Source organism: Gekko japonicus, unplaced genomic scaffold (genome assembly GCF_001447785.1).
Source record: "Gekko japonicus isolate JY-2015 unplaced genomic scaffold, Gekko_japonicus_V1.1 scaffold644, whole genome shotgun sequence".
Lineage (NCBI taxonomy): Eukaryota > Metazoa > Chordata > Lepidosauria > Squamata > Gekkonidae > Gekko > Gekko japonicus.
This window is the reverse complement of record NW_015160853.1, coordinates 304,067-317,872: the sequence shown is the minus strand read 5'-3', so window position 1 is coordinate 317,872 and position 13,806 is coordinate 304,067. Positions and strand designations below refer to the sequence as shown.

Genomic DNA, 13,806 nt, shown 5'->3' with positions numbered 1-13,806 from the left:
AGGAACTCATTAGCATATTGGGCCACACCCCCGACAGCACAGCTCATTAGCACATTAGGCTGCACCCCCATGTTACCAGAAGTGTGGTTATCCAGCCACACCCACCTTTTGATTCTTATTCTGTTTACCTTGTTTGTGGTCAAGACCCAGGGCTTTTTTGTAGCAGGAACTCCTTTGCATGTTATGCCACCCCCCCCCCTAATGTAGCCAATCCTAATGAGTTCCTGCTGTTGGGTGTGGCCTATTATGCTAATGAGTTCCTGCTGGGCGTGGCCAACTTGGGAGCCAGCCGGAACTCCGTTCCTGTGCGTTCCTGCCCAAAAATAGCCCTGTAAAGGAGTAGGGAATGCAACAAAGGCTGTGGTCACACACACTAAGTAATCCCCTCTCCATCCAATTCCAGTGCGCTTTCCAGGTGGATTTTACTGTGTGAACTGGCAAAATCCAGTTCTTGGCCACTGTGTGACAGAGTGTTGGACTGGATGGGCCCTTGGCCTGATCCAACGCTGGAGCATGTGGATTGAAAGTGGATTATTTAGTGTGTGTGACTGCAGCCAAACCGTGTTTCTGCCCTGTTTGAATTTAATTGGCCACTAAATGGAGCTTGTTACGATGTCTGAATACAGCCTAAACAGGGACAGGGGGGGACAATTCTCTTTCCCCTGCTGGAATCCATCGTTAGTGGAGAATCCCTCTCCGGGCCAAAGATCTTTTCTTTCCCAGGCGGCTGAATCCTGTATTTGATCCTCCTTTGGACTTTGCAAACTCTGCAGAGGGTGGGGGGGGGGAGATCAAAGACTGAGACACAAGCAGTTTATTTAACTGCCTCAAAGTTTGCACGTGTCCAGGTTGCCGTGTGCGCATTTTACAATCCTTTCCCCCGTAGCTGCCTTCCCCAGTCTGGCACTGAGTGGGCTTTCCTGGTCAAGGTTGGAAAAAGTGGTTGTTTAGAAAGAGTTGCAAAGGGAGGGAAATTTGGTGGTGGTGGTGGGGAATAGGTCAAACACCCTCCCTTCCTCCAGCAGTTTCCCTGCCAATGTTCCCGCTTGGCATGTTTCAGAATCAAGCCTGCCTGGTGTCTTAATCGTGGCCTCCGGTGATATCAGCTTGCACTGCCTTTTATTGCGGGAGTTGCCCGGTTTTGGTTTTTCTTCCCCCCCCCTTCATGTGTCCTGTAGTAAAATCTACCCTGGAGCAGTTGTAAACTACAGTCAGACTGTCTGCAGTTTAAAAAAAGAAAAGAAAAGCTCAGAACGCACTTGACTGCAGGATGCATGCCATCGCTGTCCTCCAGAAAACCCCTGTGGCCCAGAAATCTCAGGTGCTGCACTTTTGTCAGCTTCCTCTTGTCTGTCAGCCCTAGCTGGCCTTGCCCTTGACTTCAAGGAAGTTGTCAGGATTGGTCCTTGCTGCCTGTCCTGTCTGCCAGTGAAGTCCATGTATTCTTATGGTGCTCACCATACAGGCTTACCCAGTTTGCTGTGGCCTGGGTGGATGAAAGCGGAAGATCGGTCCCTGCTGTCACACCACCCGGGTAAGGGCCAATCCCTGCTTGTACGAGATCATGAACCCTGCCTTGCTAATCCGAACCAGAGGTCCATATGCCCGTCCAGCATCCTCTTTGCAGCCCCCTGGGAAGCAGGGTCAGCCATCCTTTGTTATCTACCCACACAATCAAGCCTGTGGAGGTATACAAGATGGAGGTTCTAATTCAGTTTTCATAAAAGGGTTGGATTTTTTTTTTTTGAAGCTCAGTCGCTTTAAAGGTGTATGCAGGGCATTTTGCAAATGTCCTATCGTTGTGCATCCTTTTATTGTCTGACAAAGCTGTGGGCTATGCCATGAAGGGCCACCCAAGACGGACAGGCCACAGCAGAGAACTCAGACCAAGTGTGATCCCCTGGAGAAGGTAATGGCAACCCACTCCAGTATCTTTGCTGAGAAAACCCCATGGACAGTATCAAAAGGCTAAATGGCAGAAAGTGAAGAGAACCTAAAGAGCCTCTTGCTCAGGGTAAAAGAGGAGAGCGCAAAAGTGGGCTTGAAGCTCAACATCAAAAAAACTAAGATCATGGCATCCGGCCCCATCACTCCTTGGCAAACAGAAGGGGAAATCGTGGAAGTAGTGACAGACTTCACGTTCCTGGGATCCCAGATCACCGCAGACTGTGACAGCAGCCATGAAATTAAAAGACGCCTGCTCCTTGGGAGGAAAGCGATGGTGAACCTAAACAGCATGATAAAAAGCAGAGACATCACCCTGCCAACAAAAGTCCACATGGTCAAAGCAATGGTATTCCCAGTAGTCATGTATGGCTGCGAGAGTTGGACTATAAGGAAGGCCGAGCGCCGAAGAATAGATTCTTTTGAACTATGGTGCTGGAGAAGACTCTTGAGAGTCCCTTGGACTGCAAGAAGATCAAATCAGTCAATCCTAAAAGAAATCAACCCTGACTGTTCCCTGGAAGGCCAGATAATGAAACTGAAGCTCAAATACTTTGGCCACCAAATGAGAAGGGAGCACTCACTGGAGAAGACCCTGATGCTGGGAAAGATTGAAGGTCAAAGGATGAGATGGTTGGACAGTGTCATCGATGCAACGAACATGAAGTTGAGCCAACTTCAGAGGACGGCAGAAGACGGGCCTGGCGGGAGCTGGTCCATGGGGTTGCGAAGAGTCGGACACGACTGTGCGACTGAACAACAACAACAAAAGGATGGATATTATTCCGACATGCTCTAGTGTGACCAAACGAAAGAAAGCAAGATGAGTCCTTGTAGTTAGGATCTAGATTGATGCTCATTGGTTAGACCAGGAGGGACAACCCATTTCCTTCATCCCTGACATTGGCTGGACCCAGTCCTCAATGCCGAGGATCCCACAAGGCGGTACAGTTTGGCATGGAGTGCACAGAGAGGTTCACCTGTCCTATGTATTCCTTAAATATATAAGCCTTTCCTACCTGCACAGAAAACCCGGCAGCCGTCACTGTGACATGACACTTTTCTGATTTTCTTTCCATAAGGTCTATGTCAGCATTTATGTGTATTGAAATAAAGACCTTGTGTGCTTAAACCGACAGCGAAAGTGTAATATTTGTTCTTGGCCTCGGAGTGAATTTTCAGACTAGTTTATCGTCTGGCATTAACCTCCACCAGCTAGTTTTGGTGTCAGTGGCCCTCTGTATTGGGTGGCTTTAAAAAGGCGTTAAGACAGATTCATGGAGCACAGGTCCATCAATGGCCGCTAGCCACAAAGGGGTAAAGGACACCTCCACAGACAGAGGCAGTAGACCTCTGAAAGCTACTGCTAGGAGCAGTGTCCCCTCTAAGCTGAGTTAGTGTGAGCTAGCTCACAGTTTTTTAGCCTCTGGCTCACACATTTTTGTCTTAGCTCAGGAAGGATGGCTCCGGAGCAAACTAAATTATCCAGTAGCCAAATCGCTTGCTCACAGCTTCAATGCCAGTAGCTCACAAAGTAGAATTTTTGCCTACAAGACTCCACAGCTTAGAGGGAGCATTGGCTAGGAGGCAACATCAGGAGAAGGCCTCTGCCTCTGTGCCCTGCCGTTGGCCCTCCAGAGGAACCGTTTGGCTGCTGCGTGAAACAGGATACTGGACCACATGGGCCACTGGTCTGATACAGCAGGGCTCTTTTTATGTTCTCATTTGAGGAAGCGTGTGCACAGAATCTTAGAGGAAAACCGGCATTTGCTGTAAATCTCTAGACTTAGGACCAATGCTCCCTCTAAGCTGTGGAGTCTTGTGAGCAGAAATTCTACTTTGTGAGCTACTGGCATTAAAGTTGTGAGCCAGCGATTTGGCTACTGCATAAATTACTTTGCTCTGCAGCCCTCCTTCCTGAGCTAAGACAAAAATGTGTGAGCCAGAGGCTAAAAAACTGTGAGCTAGCTCACACTAACTTGGCTTAGAGGGAACACTGCTTAGGACTGCTTCACTTTTTAAAAAAACAAACAGACCATCTCCAGGTGGTCCGGAGGTCTGGGCAGGGTGTCCTCCTGTGCACCTGCCCCACCCCATCGCACACAAAGCATGCCCCCTCATTGCGTTCCTGTCCACACACCCCACCTTGGGGAGAAAGGGGAACATGACTCATGTTCCTTTACATCTCAACAAGGGTAAAAGGAGCACAGAAGTGCCTCTTGGTGTCTCTCTGAAATAGGTGATTAGTCCTCTGACTTCCTGGTGACTTCCTGGTGAGAGCAGGCGGGACAGAGGTCTCTTAACTGGTTGCGGGCCTTGCCCTGTCATGCCAACCAGTGACACCGTTCCTGTGGCGTACAACACTCCGAACTACTCCAGAGCTCCATGGACTTGGACTGTTCTCCCCCCCCCCCCAATGGGAAGGGTGTAAATATCTTTGGAAATCTTAAGCTGGCTCTTAGTTTCGCTTGTGGTAGCTGCCGCGGCAGTAGCAGTGCAGATATTCATCTTGGTACACAGGAGCTTTCTGTCATCCAACCAAGATCATCTCTACTCCCCAGCAAAATCACCTGGAGTAAGAGAACCTCTGACAGCAACAACAGGATGTAAATGGTGCTTATTGACGGTGAGGTACTGCCAAAATACTTGAGCAGCGTTCTTTTAGGGCACGGCCGTTAGATGAGTTACCCAAGCAGATGGCAAGAGTCTGTCTTTTCCGTGCCAATCTAAATCAGTGCTTCCCGCCCCATGACCTGAGATGGCACACCATAATAGCTTTCGTTATCTTAAAGCATAAATAGGGTTTTTTATAGTACACTGGAATATTTGGGTGGTATTGGGCTTACATTTTGTTGTTTACCTTTATTCAGTCAGTACCTAGAATCATAGAATTACAGAGTTGGAAGGGGCCATAAAGACCATCTAGTCCAACCCCCTGCCCAAAGCAGGACCAGCCTAAAGCATCTCTGACAAGTGTCTGTCCAGCCGCTGCTTAAAGACTACCTGAAGAATATTCTTATGACAGCCCTTCTAGGTATTGTGATAAATAAAGTTATTATTATGCAGTCTTTAAAAAAATTATTTCCATTCCTTACAAACCAGTGCTTGAAATGTTTAGCCTAGGGAACTAATGAATTTTATTTTATTACTTTGGGTATACCCCACCTTTCTCCTCACAACAACCTTTATCCTCACAACAACCATGTGAGGTAGATTAGGCTGAGAGTGTGTGACTGGCCCAAGGTCACCCAGCGAGTTTCCATGGCACAAGTGGGGATTCGAACCTGGCTCTCCCAGATCCTGACCTGACACTCTAACCAGTATACCACACTGCCTATCAATAAGGAAGATTAAAAAAATAGGGAATGTATGCCCGTGTTATTGCTGAGTTTTCCCCTGTTTTCAATCACTTAAGCTTTCCCTCCCTTAACATATACTGATATCTGTGCCTGTTTATAACCCTGCATATTCTCATTAACGTTCCCAGTGGCTAATCAACACTGCACCCGTTTTAAAGCTAAGGCAACATGCATCTGCTCCGTAATCTTGTACTAATTCTGGTTCTTAGAGTCCAGTGACACCTTTAAGACCGACAAAGTTTAATTCAAGGTGCGAGCTTTCGTGTGCAAAGCACACTTTGTCAGACACTGGAATGGAATTACACATCACAGTTGTACATGTAGGGGGGGGTGAGTTGTCAAATTAGCATGCAAAACAGTGAAGATGTTTTTTTTTTAACAGATATAAAGAATGACCAGCTTGGTGTCTGGTTATCATCTGTTCGGGTTCAACTGGGGGGGGACAATAGCCAGGCACCAAGCTTGTCATTCTTTTTATATTTATTTATTTATTTATTTATTTCACATTTGTATCCCGTCCTTCCCAGTGGGCTCAGGGCGGCTAACAAGGGCAGGGTAATTAACCGTGCCATAGTTAAAACATGAAACATATTAAAACATCAGCACTTAAACAATGGTGCTCAATCAGTTACTGATCTCATACGTCCAAGATGGAGTCAGCGCAGTTCCAGGTGATGCTCCCATGATATTAATGCCCAATGGAGACGGCGTGTTAGATCTTCTTTACGTTGTCCAGGTTCTTCCTCAGGGCCATTGTCAGTAAATCCTATAAGGAACCATGACGATGGTGGAATAGTGGGGCGGCGGCTCCTACTCAAAGGCCTGGCGGAAGAGCTCCGTCTTACAGGCCCTGCGGAACTGCATAAGGTCCCGCAGGGCCCGGATCTCCTCCGGGAGCTCATTCCACCAGGTAGGAGCCGCCACCGAAAAAGCCCTGGCCCTGGTCGCAGCCAGTTTGGCGTCTTTAGGGCCCAGGATGACCAACAGATGACCAACAGATATTTTTATCTGTTAAAAAAATATCTTCACTGTTTTGAATGCTTATATAACAACTTAACCCCCTATCAGTGTTCCCTCTAAGCTGAGGGTAGTGTGAGCTAGCTCACATTTTTTTAGCCTCCGGCTCACACATTTATGTCTCAGCTCAGGAAGGAGGGCTCCGGAGCAAACTGATTTATGCAGTAACCAAATCGCTCGCTCACAACTATAATGCCAGTAGCTGACAAAATAGAATTTTTGCTCGCAAGACTCCACAGCTTAGAGGGGGCATTGCCCCCTGTATGTACAACTGTGATCTGTAATTCCATTCTGGTGTCCGACTTGCACAATAAAGCGCACGCCTTGAATTAAACTTTGTTGGTCGTAAAGGTGCCACCGGACTCTGACTTTGTTCTGTTGCTTCAGACCAACATGGCCGCCCACCTGGATCTATGTTTCTGGTTGTGTTGTGGTTTTTCTTCTCAGGTAGAAGGGTGCTTGTTTGGGGATGACGACGACTGTACATTTCAATGGGAAATTTAAGTGTCCAGTTTGGGTAAAGCGTCATAGATGTGCACAGTGAAAGGACAATTGGAGCACCATTAAAGTAGAACGTAGTGTGGACAAAACAAAAAAATCCAACAGAGGCAGGGTTTGTTTCCCCCCCCCCCCCCCCCCCCAGCTCAAGCTGCCTCATGTTGCCTACGGATATATGAAACGGGAGCTGTTTCAGCAGAAGGGTGGGAGGAGGGCCTGGATTTTAAACTGGAAAACGTGTAACTTTGCAAGGATCCGAGCACAAAGGGTGGCCTGTATCCCCCTCCACGCCCCTGGCATTCTTGAAGTAAGGCCGTAAACAGACGGGTGAGCTGTAGGTGAACACGAACTCCTCTGCCACTCGGGTTTATGCATGCCTTATAAGATGCAGGCTGTACTTTCAAAGCCAGGTAACGCGAACAAACAAAAATGCATTCGTTGGACTCAGATCTGTGCATGTGTGTGTGTAAATGAGTTACAGTTTCTGTGCTGCCTGGCAAGCCGCCAGGGTGACTGTTTGGGGCTGCTGAGGCCTGACTGGAAAGTGTCCCCCTTAAGTGCTTGCATATTTATGGCCTCTCCTTACTTTCCTGTTACTGAAACGAATCCCCTTCCCCCCCCCTCTTGCATTTGGCAGATGTCCAGTTTAATCCTCCCCCCCCCCAGCAATGGCGCCAAGATTAACATTTCAGATGAGGTGGGAAGGAGACGTGTGTCGGGGTCCTGGGGTTGCGGGTCCTTCTTGGCCACTGGTGGGGGATGGGGGGTTAGGGTTGCCAGATCTTTACCTTTACTTTATTTACAGTCCATGACCGGAATACAAACAAGGAGGAAGAAGAAGAAGAAGAAGAAAACAACCCTAACCTGATAAAATATAAAATTAAGGTATAAAAGTGTATAAAAGTAAATTAAAACTAGTGCTAATACAAATACAGTAGTTTCTAACACAGAATTTCTAATATAGATAACAGTCTAATATAGAATACAGTCAGCTACTGTCTTCCACATTAAGTTGGGAAAGATATATAGATAAATATATAGATAAATATATATATAAAACTCTGCTCCTGCAGAGTGCAGGGGGTTGGACTAGATGATCTGCAAGGTCCCTTCCAACGCAGTTTAATCGCTTGGGAGCAGAATTTAGCAACTTTCTGGGTGATCTCTATACTCACATCAGAGAGGAGTATGTTAATGATCCCAGAGTCGGAGGTGTCAGGACAGAGCTCAAATACCGGGGAGATAGGGGGGCAGTACGAATCTCATTGTAGAAAGAACAGCGAAGAAAGACATGCGCCATTGACTCTATCTCACCACTGTTACAAGGGCAAAATCTCTCAGTCCGGGCAATTTTGTTGTATCTGCCCTCAATAACCAAAGATGGGTTGCCAGATCCAAGTTGGGAAACTCCTGGAGATTTGAGGATAGAGACCAGAGAGGACAGGAGCCTCAGTGGGTTATAACGCCATATAGAGTCCACCCTCCAAAGCATCCATTTTCTCCAGGGGAGCGGATCTCTGTAGCTTGGAGAGGAGCGGTAATTCTGGGGGGATCCCCAGGTACCACCTGGAGGTTGGCAACCCTCATCTTTCCCTCCCCTCCAGGAGACCTGAAATGGCTTACGAAGGGCATTCTGGGAAAAGCGCCTCTAGGCCAGTTACATTCGAGTCCAGTAGCCCCTTAGATTTTTAAAGGTATAGGATTTAAAGAGTCAAAGCTTCCTTTGTATCTGACAAAGGGAGCTCTGATTTTCAAAAGCTCGCACCCCGAAAATTTTGTTGGCGTCTGCTGGACTCTAATCGGGCTGTTCTACTGCAGACTAACACGTCTAGCTTCTGAAACAGCCTCTAGGCTGTAAGTTGTGTTCTTCTCGTCATCCTTGTCTCTGCGCGCAAGGGTTTGGTCTCCTGTGGGAGGGTGGGGGAATATGAGCAGCTGGTCTTTGGGTTTATTTATTTATTGTCTTTACTGTTTTTGCCACCGGAGTCATAAAGGGCAAACCCTCATCCCGCAGTAAACCTTGTTCCACAGGAAAACAAGGGAGAATTTAAAGGTCGTTACTGCAGACGTTGTCGTGCGATTTGACAACAGCTGTTAGCTGGTCTCTGGATCGTTCTGTGGTCCAGAAGCTGATTTCTCCCGGCTCCAAGCCCAGTGGAAGACATTTTGGAGTCTGGGGTGGAACTTTCAAATACCGCCAGTGTTCCCTCTAAGCTGAGTTAGTGTGAGCTAGTTCAGTTTTTTAACCTCTGCCTCACACATTTTTGTCTTGGCTCAGGAAGGATGGCTCCAGAGCAAACTAATTCATGCAGCAGCCACATCCCCTGCTCACAACTTTAATGCCAAGTAGCTCACAAAATAGAATTTTTGCTCACAAGACCCAACACCTTAGAGGGAACATTGAACACCACCCTTCTGCCTCCCAGTCATTTGCACAGAGGGCTAGATCAGCTGAAAAGCCCAATTGAAATGAATTGGGCCAGGTGTGGAGGGCTGTACTTCAGATTTGCCATCTGTGCCGCCCCCCAGCCCTTATTGGCATACCCTACACCTGAGGCGTTGGGCTTGGCACTAGGGTTGCCAGCTGCCAGGTGGGTCTTAGACTTCTCCCGGAATTACAGAGATCAGTTTCCCTGGAGCAAACGGCCGCTCCAGAGGGCAAACTCTATGGTATACCCTAGATTCTAGGGGAAGTCCCAAATTCCCCCCCTCCACAGGCGCCGCCCCCAAATCTCCAGGAATTTCTCGGTCCAGAGTTGGCAACCCGACTCAGCACCCTTCATGATAGGTCTCCCTGCATGCTTCCACCTCATACGGAAGGTGACATTTGTATCCCCTGCTTTGTCTTAGAGCTCTTGTTGGGCTGTTATTTATTTTATTTTTTATTTTATTTTCTTTATTTATTTATTGAATTTTTACCCCGCCATCCCAGCCAAGGCCGGCTCAGGGCGGCTTACGCAAAATCAACACATAATTACAGTAAAATATAATATGGCCCCGGTCACAGGGAGGATTTGCCGCGCTAAAGACACGAATGTCAGGCGGATTTTTGGGGTGCGATCACACCGCAACATCTGGGAAGCGTAGCGCACCCGTGGCCAACCCGTGATGTTCCGCCGAAGATGCACAGTAAAAAAGTACCGCGGAAAGTGCACTAGTATCCAGGAAACGCGGGTGGGCGTCTGATCGCGGGAACGCTAGTATCCTGTGGCATCCGGCGCCTGTCCACGTCCCATCGCAAACCGGATGTTTTTCGTAAGCGCATGCGCGCAAACATGTAACTGAAAGCAGTACAGCTCCGCGGAACTGTGCATGCACACAAACGCGAAATGCTTGCCATGCAGCTTCTTTGCCACGCTCCAGCATTGCTGTGTGATCGCCAGCTAACAGCCTAAGCGCGGAGACTCGGGGGACTGTGTGATCGGGCTATCGCGCATTATTTTGCTCTGGAGCAAACAGCTACGCCTCCCCCCTGCGTTATCTGGCCCGTGTGACCGGGGCCAATATAAATTAGATTAAAACAATTCTAAAACCCTTTAAACCACACAGTAAAGTGCTAGTGGCATCAATTTCATAATGGCTGCTGTTATTCAGTTCTCTCGTCTCGCAGTCGGTTCGTCGATCTTCTTTAATTCTCCTTCCGGCGGCTGGCTCAGGCTGTTGTTGGAGTTCCAAGAGGAAAGAGGGCTCTCTTAACCTCAGCTGTCAGGTAGTGTTGGCTCCAAAAGCCTCGTGGAAGAGCTCCGTTCTACAGGCCCCGCGGAACTGCAAAAGTTCCCGCAGGGCCCTGATCTCCTCTGGGAGCTTGTTCCACCAGAGAGGAGCCGCCACCGAGAAAGCCCTGGCCCTGGTTACCGCCAGCCTGGCCTCCTTAAGACCCAGGAGGGCCAGTTGGTTCTGGGCCCCTGATCGCAGTGCTCTCTGGGGTACACGTGGGGAAAGTTTCGCACCCACAGTGATGTAGTCTGAACTAAGGGAAGACAGCTCGACAGGCCTGGACAAATGTTGAGCATTCGGCATTCATTGGTTTACCCTGAACAAGCCTCGAGAACAATTCGGTTTTATGCATTCTGTGGAGTGATAAAAACGTGGGAGCCGGCCTGACCTCAACAGGCAGGCCAATCCCTTCTCTACCTTTTCAGTTTTCATTGTGTGTGCATGCGCGCGCGCACACACCCTCCCTCTCTCCCTTCAGCTCTTTTACTGGCAGGGACAATGATTTTTTTAAAAAAATCAAGCCGTATTTTACCTGGTTTTCAGCAAGAATAAATCGTCCCCTCGGCTTTCTGCATTTGCATCAATGAGTTGCAAAGACACCGAGATGACTGATAAGCGCCCGGGGCAGAAGGTGGCTTGTCTTTGTAATTTTATCATAAAATTAAGTAGCATGTTTAATTAGATAATGACACTTAAGCACCCTCGACTACTTGCATTTTAATTTTTCTGCTGTTTTGCGCGGGCACGTTTGTTCCTCTGCACTCCCCTTTCCCTGAACTATAACGCCACCGACATTTTTGGCTCCGGGCCTGGGTTCGGGTGTAATGAATGAAGAATGTGTTTGGGTGTGTGTGGAAGGTGTGTGTTACTTTAACAGCGAGGAAGATGTGGAGTTGTGGGGCTTTCTGCTTTTGTTTTTGTTCCCCAGGTAGTGGCTTTTGGTTTGAGACGGGAGCTTTTGGAAATCACTGGCCATGTTTGATGTTACAGTTGACCGCGGCTAAGGGAAAATGGATGTAAGCCCTTTTTGTGCACAAACCTCACGCAAAGAACTACAGTTAAAAACTAGCTCTGGTTATCTGTGATGTACGAAGGCAACTGCATGGGTTACTTGGAGTTCACCCAGGCCCGTAGCCAGGATTTTGTGGCTTGCGGGGCAAAAGAAATTACTGGTGGGGCTGCCATTATTTGCCATAATGAAGGGGGATAACGCATGCCCCTCTCCCTCCCCTCCTGCAAGATTTAGAGGGCTCTCCAGCTGATTGGCGGGCCACATAATCCCCGCCGATCAGCTGAATGGCCCTTTGAATCTTGCAGGACGAGAGGGAGAGGGGCGTGTGCCACCCCCCACTTCTTCTCAAAAGCATTTAAAGGTTCCCTTTAAATGCTTTTGGGAAGAAGTGGGGGGGGGCTTTAAGGATGGGGGCAGAGTCCTCAATAACCCCAACTGTAGCTACAGGCCAGAGTTTACCTCCCTTCAAATTAATTGGGATTCTGAAAGGGTAGTTGTTAAGTGCTGACTTCAGTCAACTTACAAGCAGTGTTCCCTCTAAGCTGAGTTAGTGTGAGCTAGCTCAGTTTTTCTAGCCTCCAGCTCACACATTTGTGTCTTAGCTCAGGAAGGATGGCTCTAGAGCAAACTTTGTTGTTGTTCAGTCGCACAGTCGAGTCCGACTCTCCGCGACCCCATGGACCAGATCACGCCAGGCCTTCCTGTCCTCTGCCGTCCTCTGAAGTTTGCTCAACTTCATGTTCGTTGCTTCGATGACACTGTCTAACCATCTCATCCTTTGCCGTCCCCTTCTTCTTCGACCTTCAATCTTTCCCAGCATCAGGGTCTTCTCCAGTGAGTCCTCCCTTCTCATTTGGTGGCCAAAGTATTTGAGCTTCAGTTTCATTATCTGGCCTTCCAGGGAACGGTCAGGGTTGATTTCCTTTAGGATTGAGCAAACTTACACAGTAGCCAAATCACTTGCTCACAGTTTTTTTGCTCACAAGACTCCTCAACTTAGAGGGAGTATTGCTTACAAGGATGTAACTCTGCTGATGCTGGCGTTTAGGGCCCAGAACAGTTTAGGGATCAGATTCCAAAATCTAAGCAGGGTTGGCCCTGCTTAGTACTTGGATGGAAGACTACCGAGGAAGTCCCGGTCGCTGTGTAGAGGTAGGCAACGGCAGAACCACCTCGGCTTGTCTTGCCTTAAAAACCCAGCAAGGTTGCCCTAAATCGGCCGCGGTTTGATGGCACTTCCCCACCAATAACAACTTTGCTTGGGGTCGCACTGTAAACCGGTCTGATCCAGGCTTAGAATCTTGGCTGGAAGAGGAAAAGAACGGACCTGAGTTAGTTTAGTTTCCGAGGGGAGCCGTTGTCAGTCTGCAGTAGAGCAGCTGGATTGGTGTCCAGTCACACATTAGAGGCCAACAACATTTTCAGGGAACGAGATTTCAAAAGTCAAAGCTCCCTTCCTCTGATCCGAGATTAAATTTGTGAGCTTGCCTGTGTCACAGATCACTGCAGTTGGTTTTAAGCTGCAGTGTTCCGTGCCAGAAGAGTAGGGAATGCAGGCATACGTGCAAACAGGGCTATTTTTGGGCAGGAACGCACAGGAACGGAGTTCCGGCTGGCTCCCAAGTTGGCCACGCCCAGCAGGAACTCATGAGCATAACAGGCCACACCCAACAGCAGAAACTCATTGGAATTGGCTACATCAGGGGTGTGTGGCCTAACATGCAAAGGAGTTCCTGCAACAAAAAAGGCCCTGGGTTTTGACCACAAACAAGGTAAACAGAATAAGAAGCAAAAGGTGGGTGTGGCTGGATGACCACACTTCTGGTAACATGGGAATGCGGCTTAATATGCTAATGAGTGGTGCAGTCAGGGGTGTGGCTTAATATGCTAATGGTTTCTGCTGCTGGGTGTGGCCTGTTATGCTAATGAGTTCCTGCTGGACTTTTTCTACAAAAAAAGCTTTGCGTGCAAACATGACCATAAACCAGGTTTGTGCACGTATTTCCTTATCGGTGGCCATATTGCCTAAAACGGAACACTGGCTTCTGAGTGTGCAGATGTGTTTGCTTTATCCACATTTGGGGCGTACGCCTTAAAAAAACCCTCTTAAAAAATTTAAAGAGCAATGGCTCGAGTAATCTCAAATCTTTTTTTGGCCCGTCGCTGCCAGCTTTGTGCCACTGCAAGAAATAAGGCCTTTTGCATCAGCCGGAAGAGCAGACCAAGGTGGAGACCTGCAGTGTGACAGGGGGAATGCTC

The 13,806-nt window shown here is 48.3% G+C and overlaps 1 protein-coding gene across 1 annotated transcript in view; it reads left to right on the top strand.

Moving 5' to 3' along the window:
* Positions 1-13,806, top strand: part of CCNI (cyclin I) — a 98,131-nt gene that overhangs the window by 22,302 nt on the left and 62,023 nt on the right. The window lies entirely within an intron of this gene.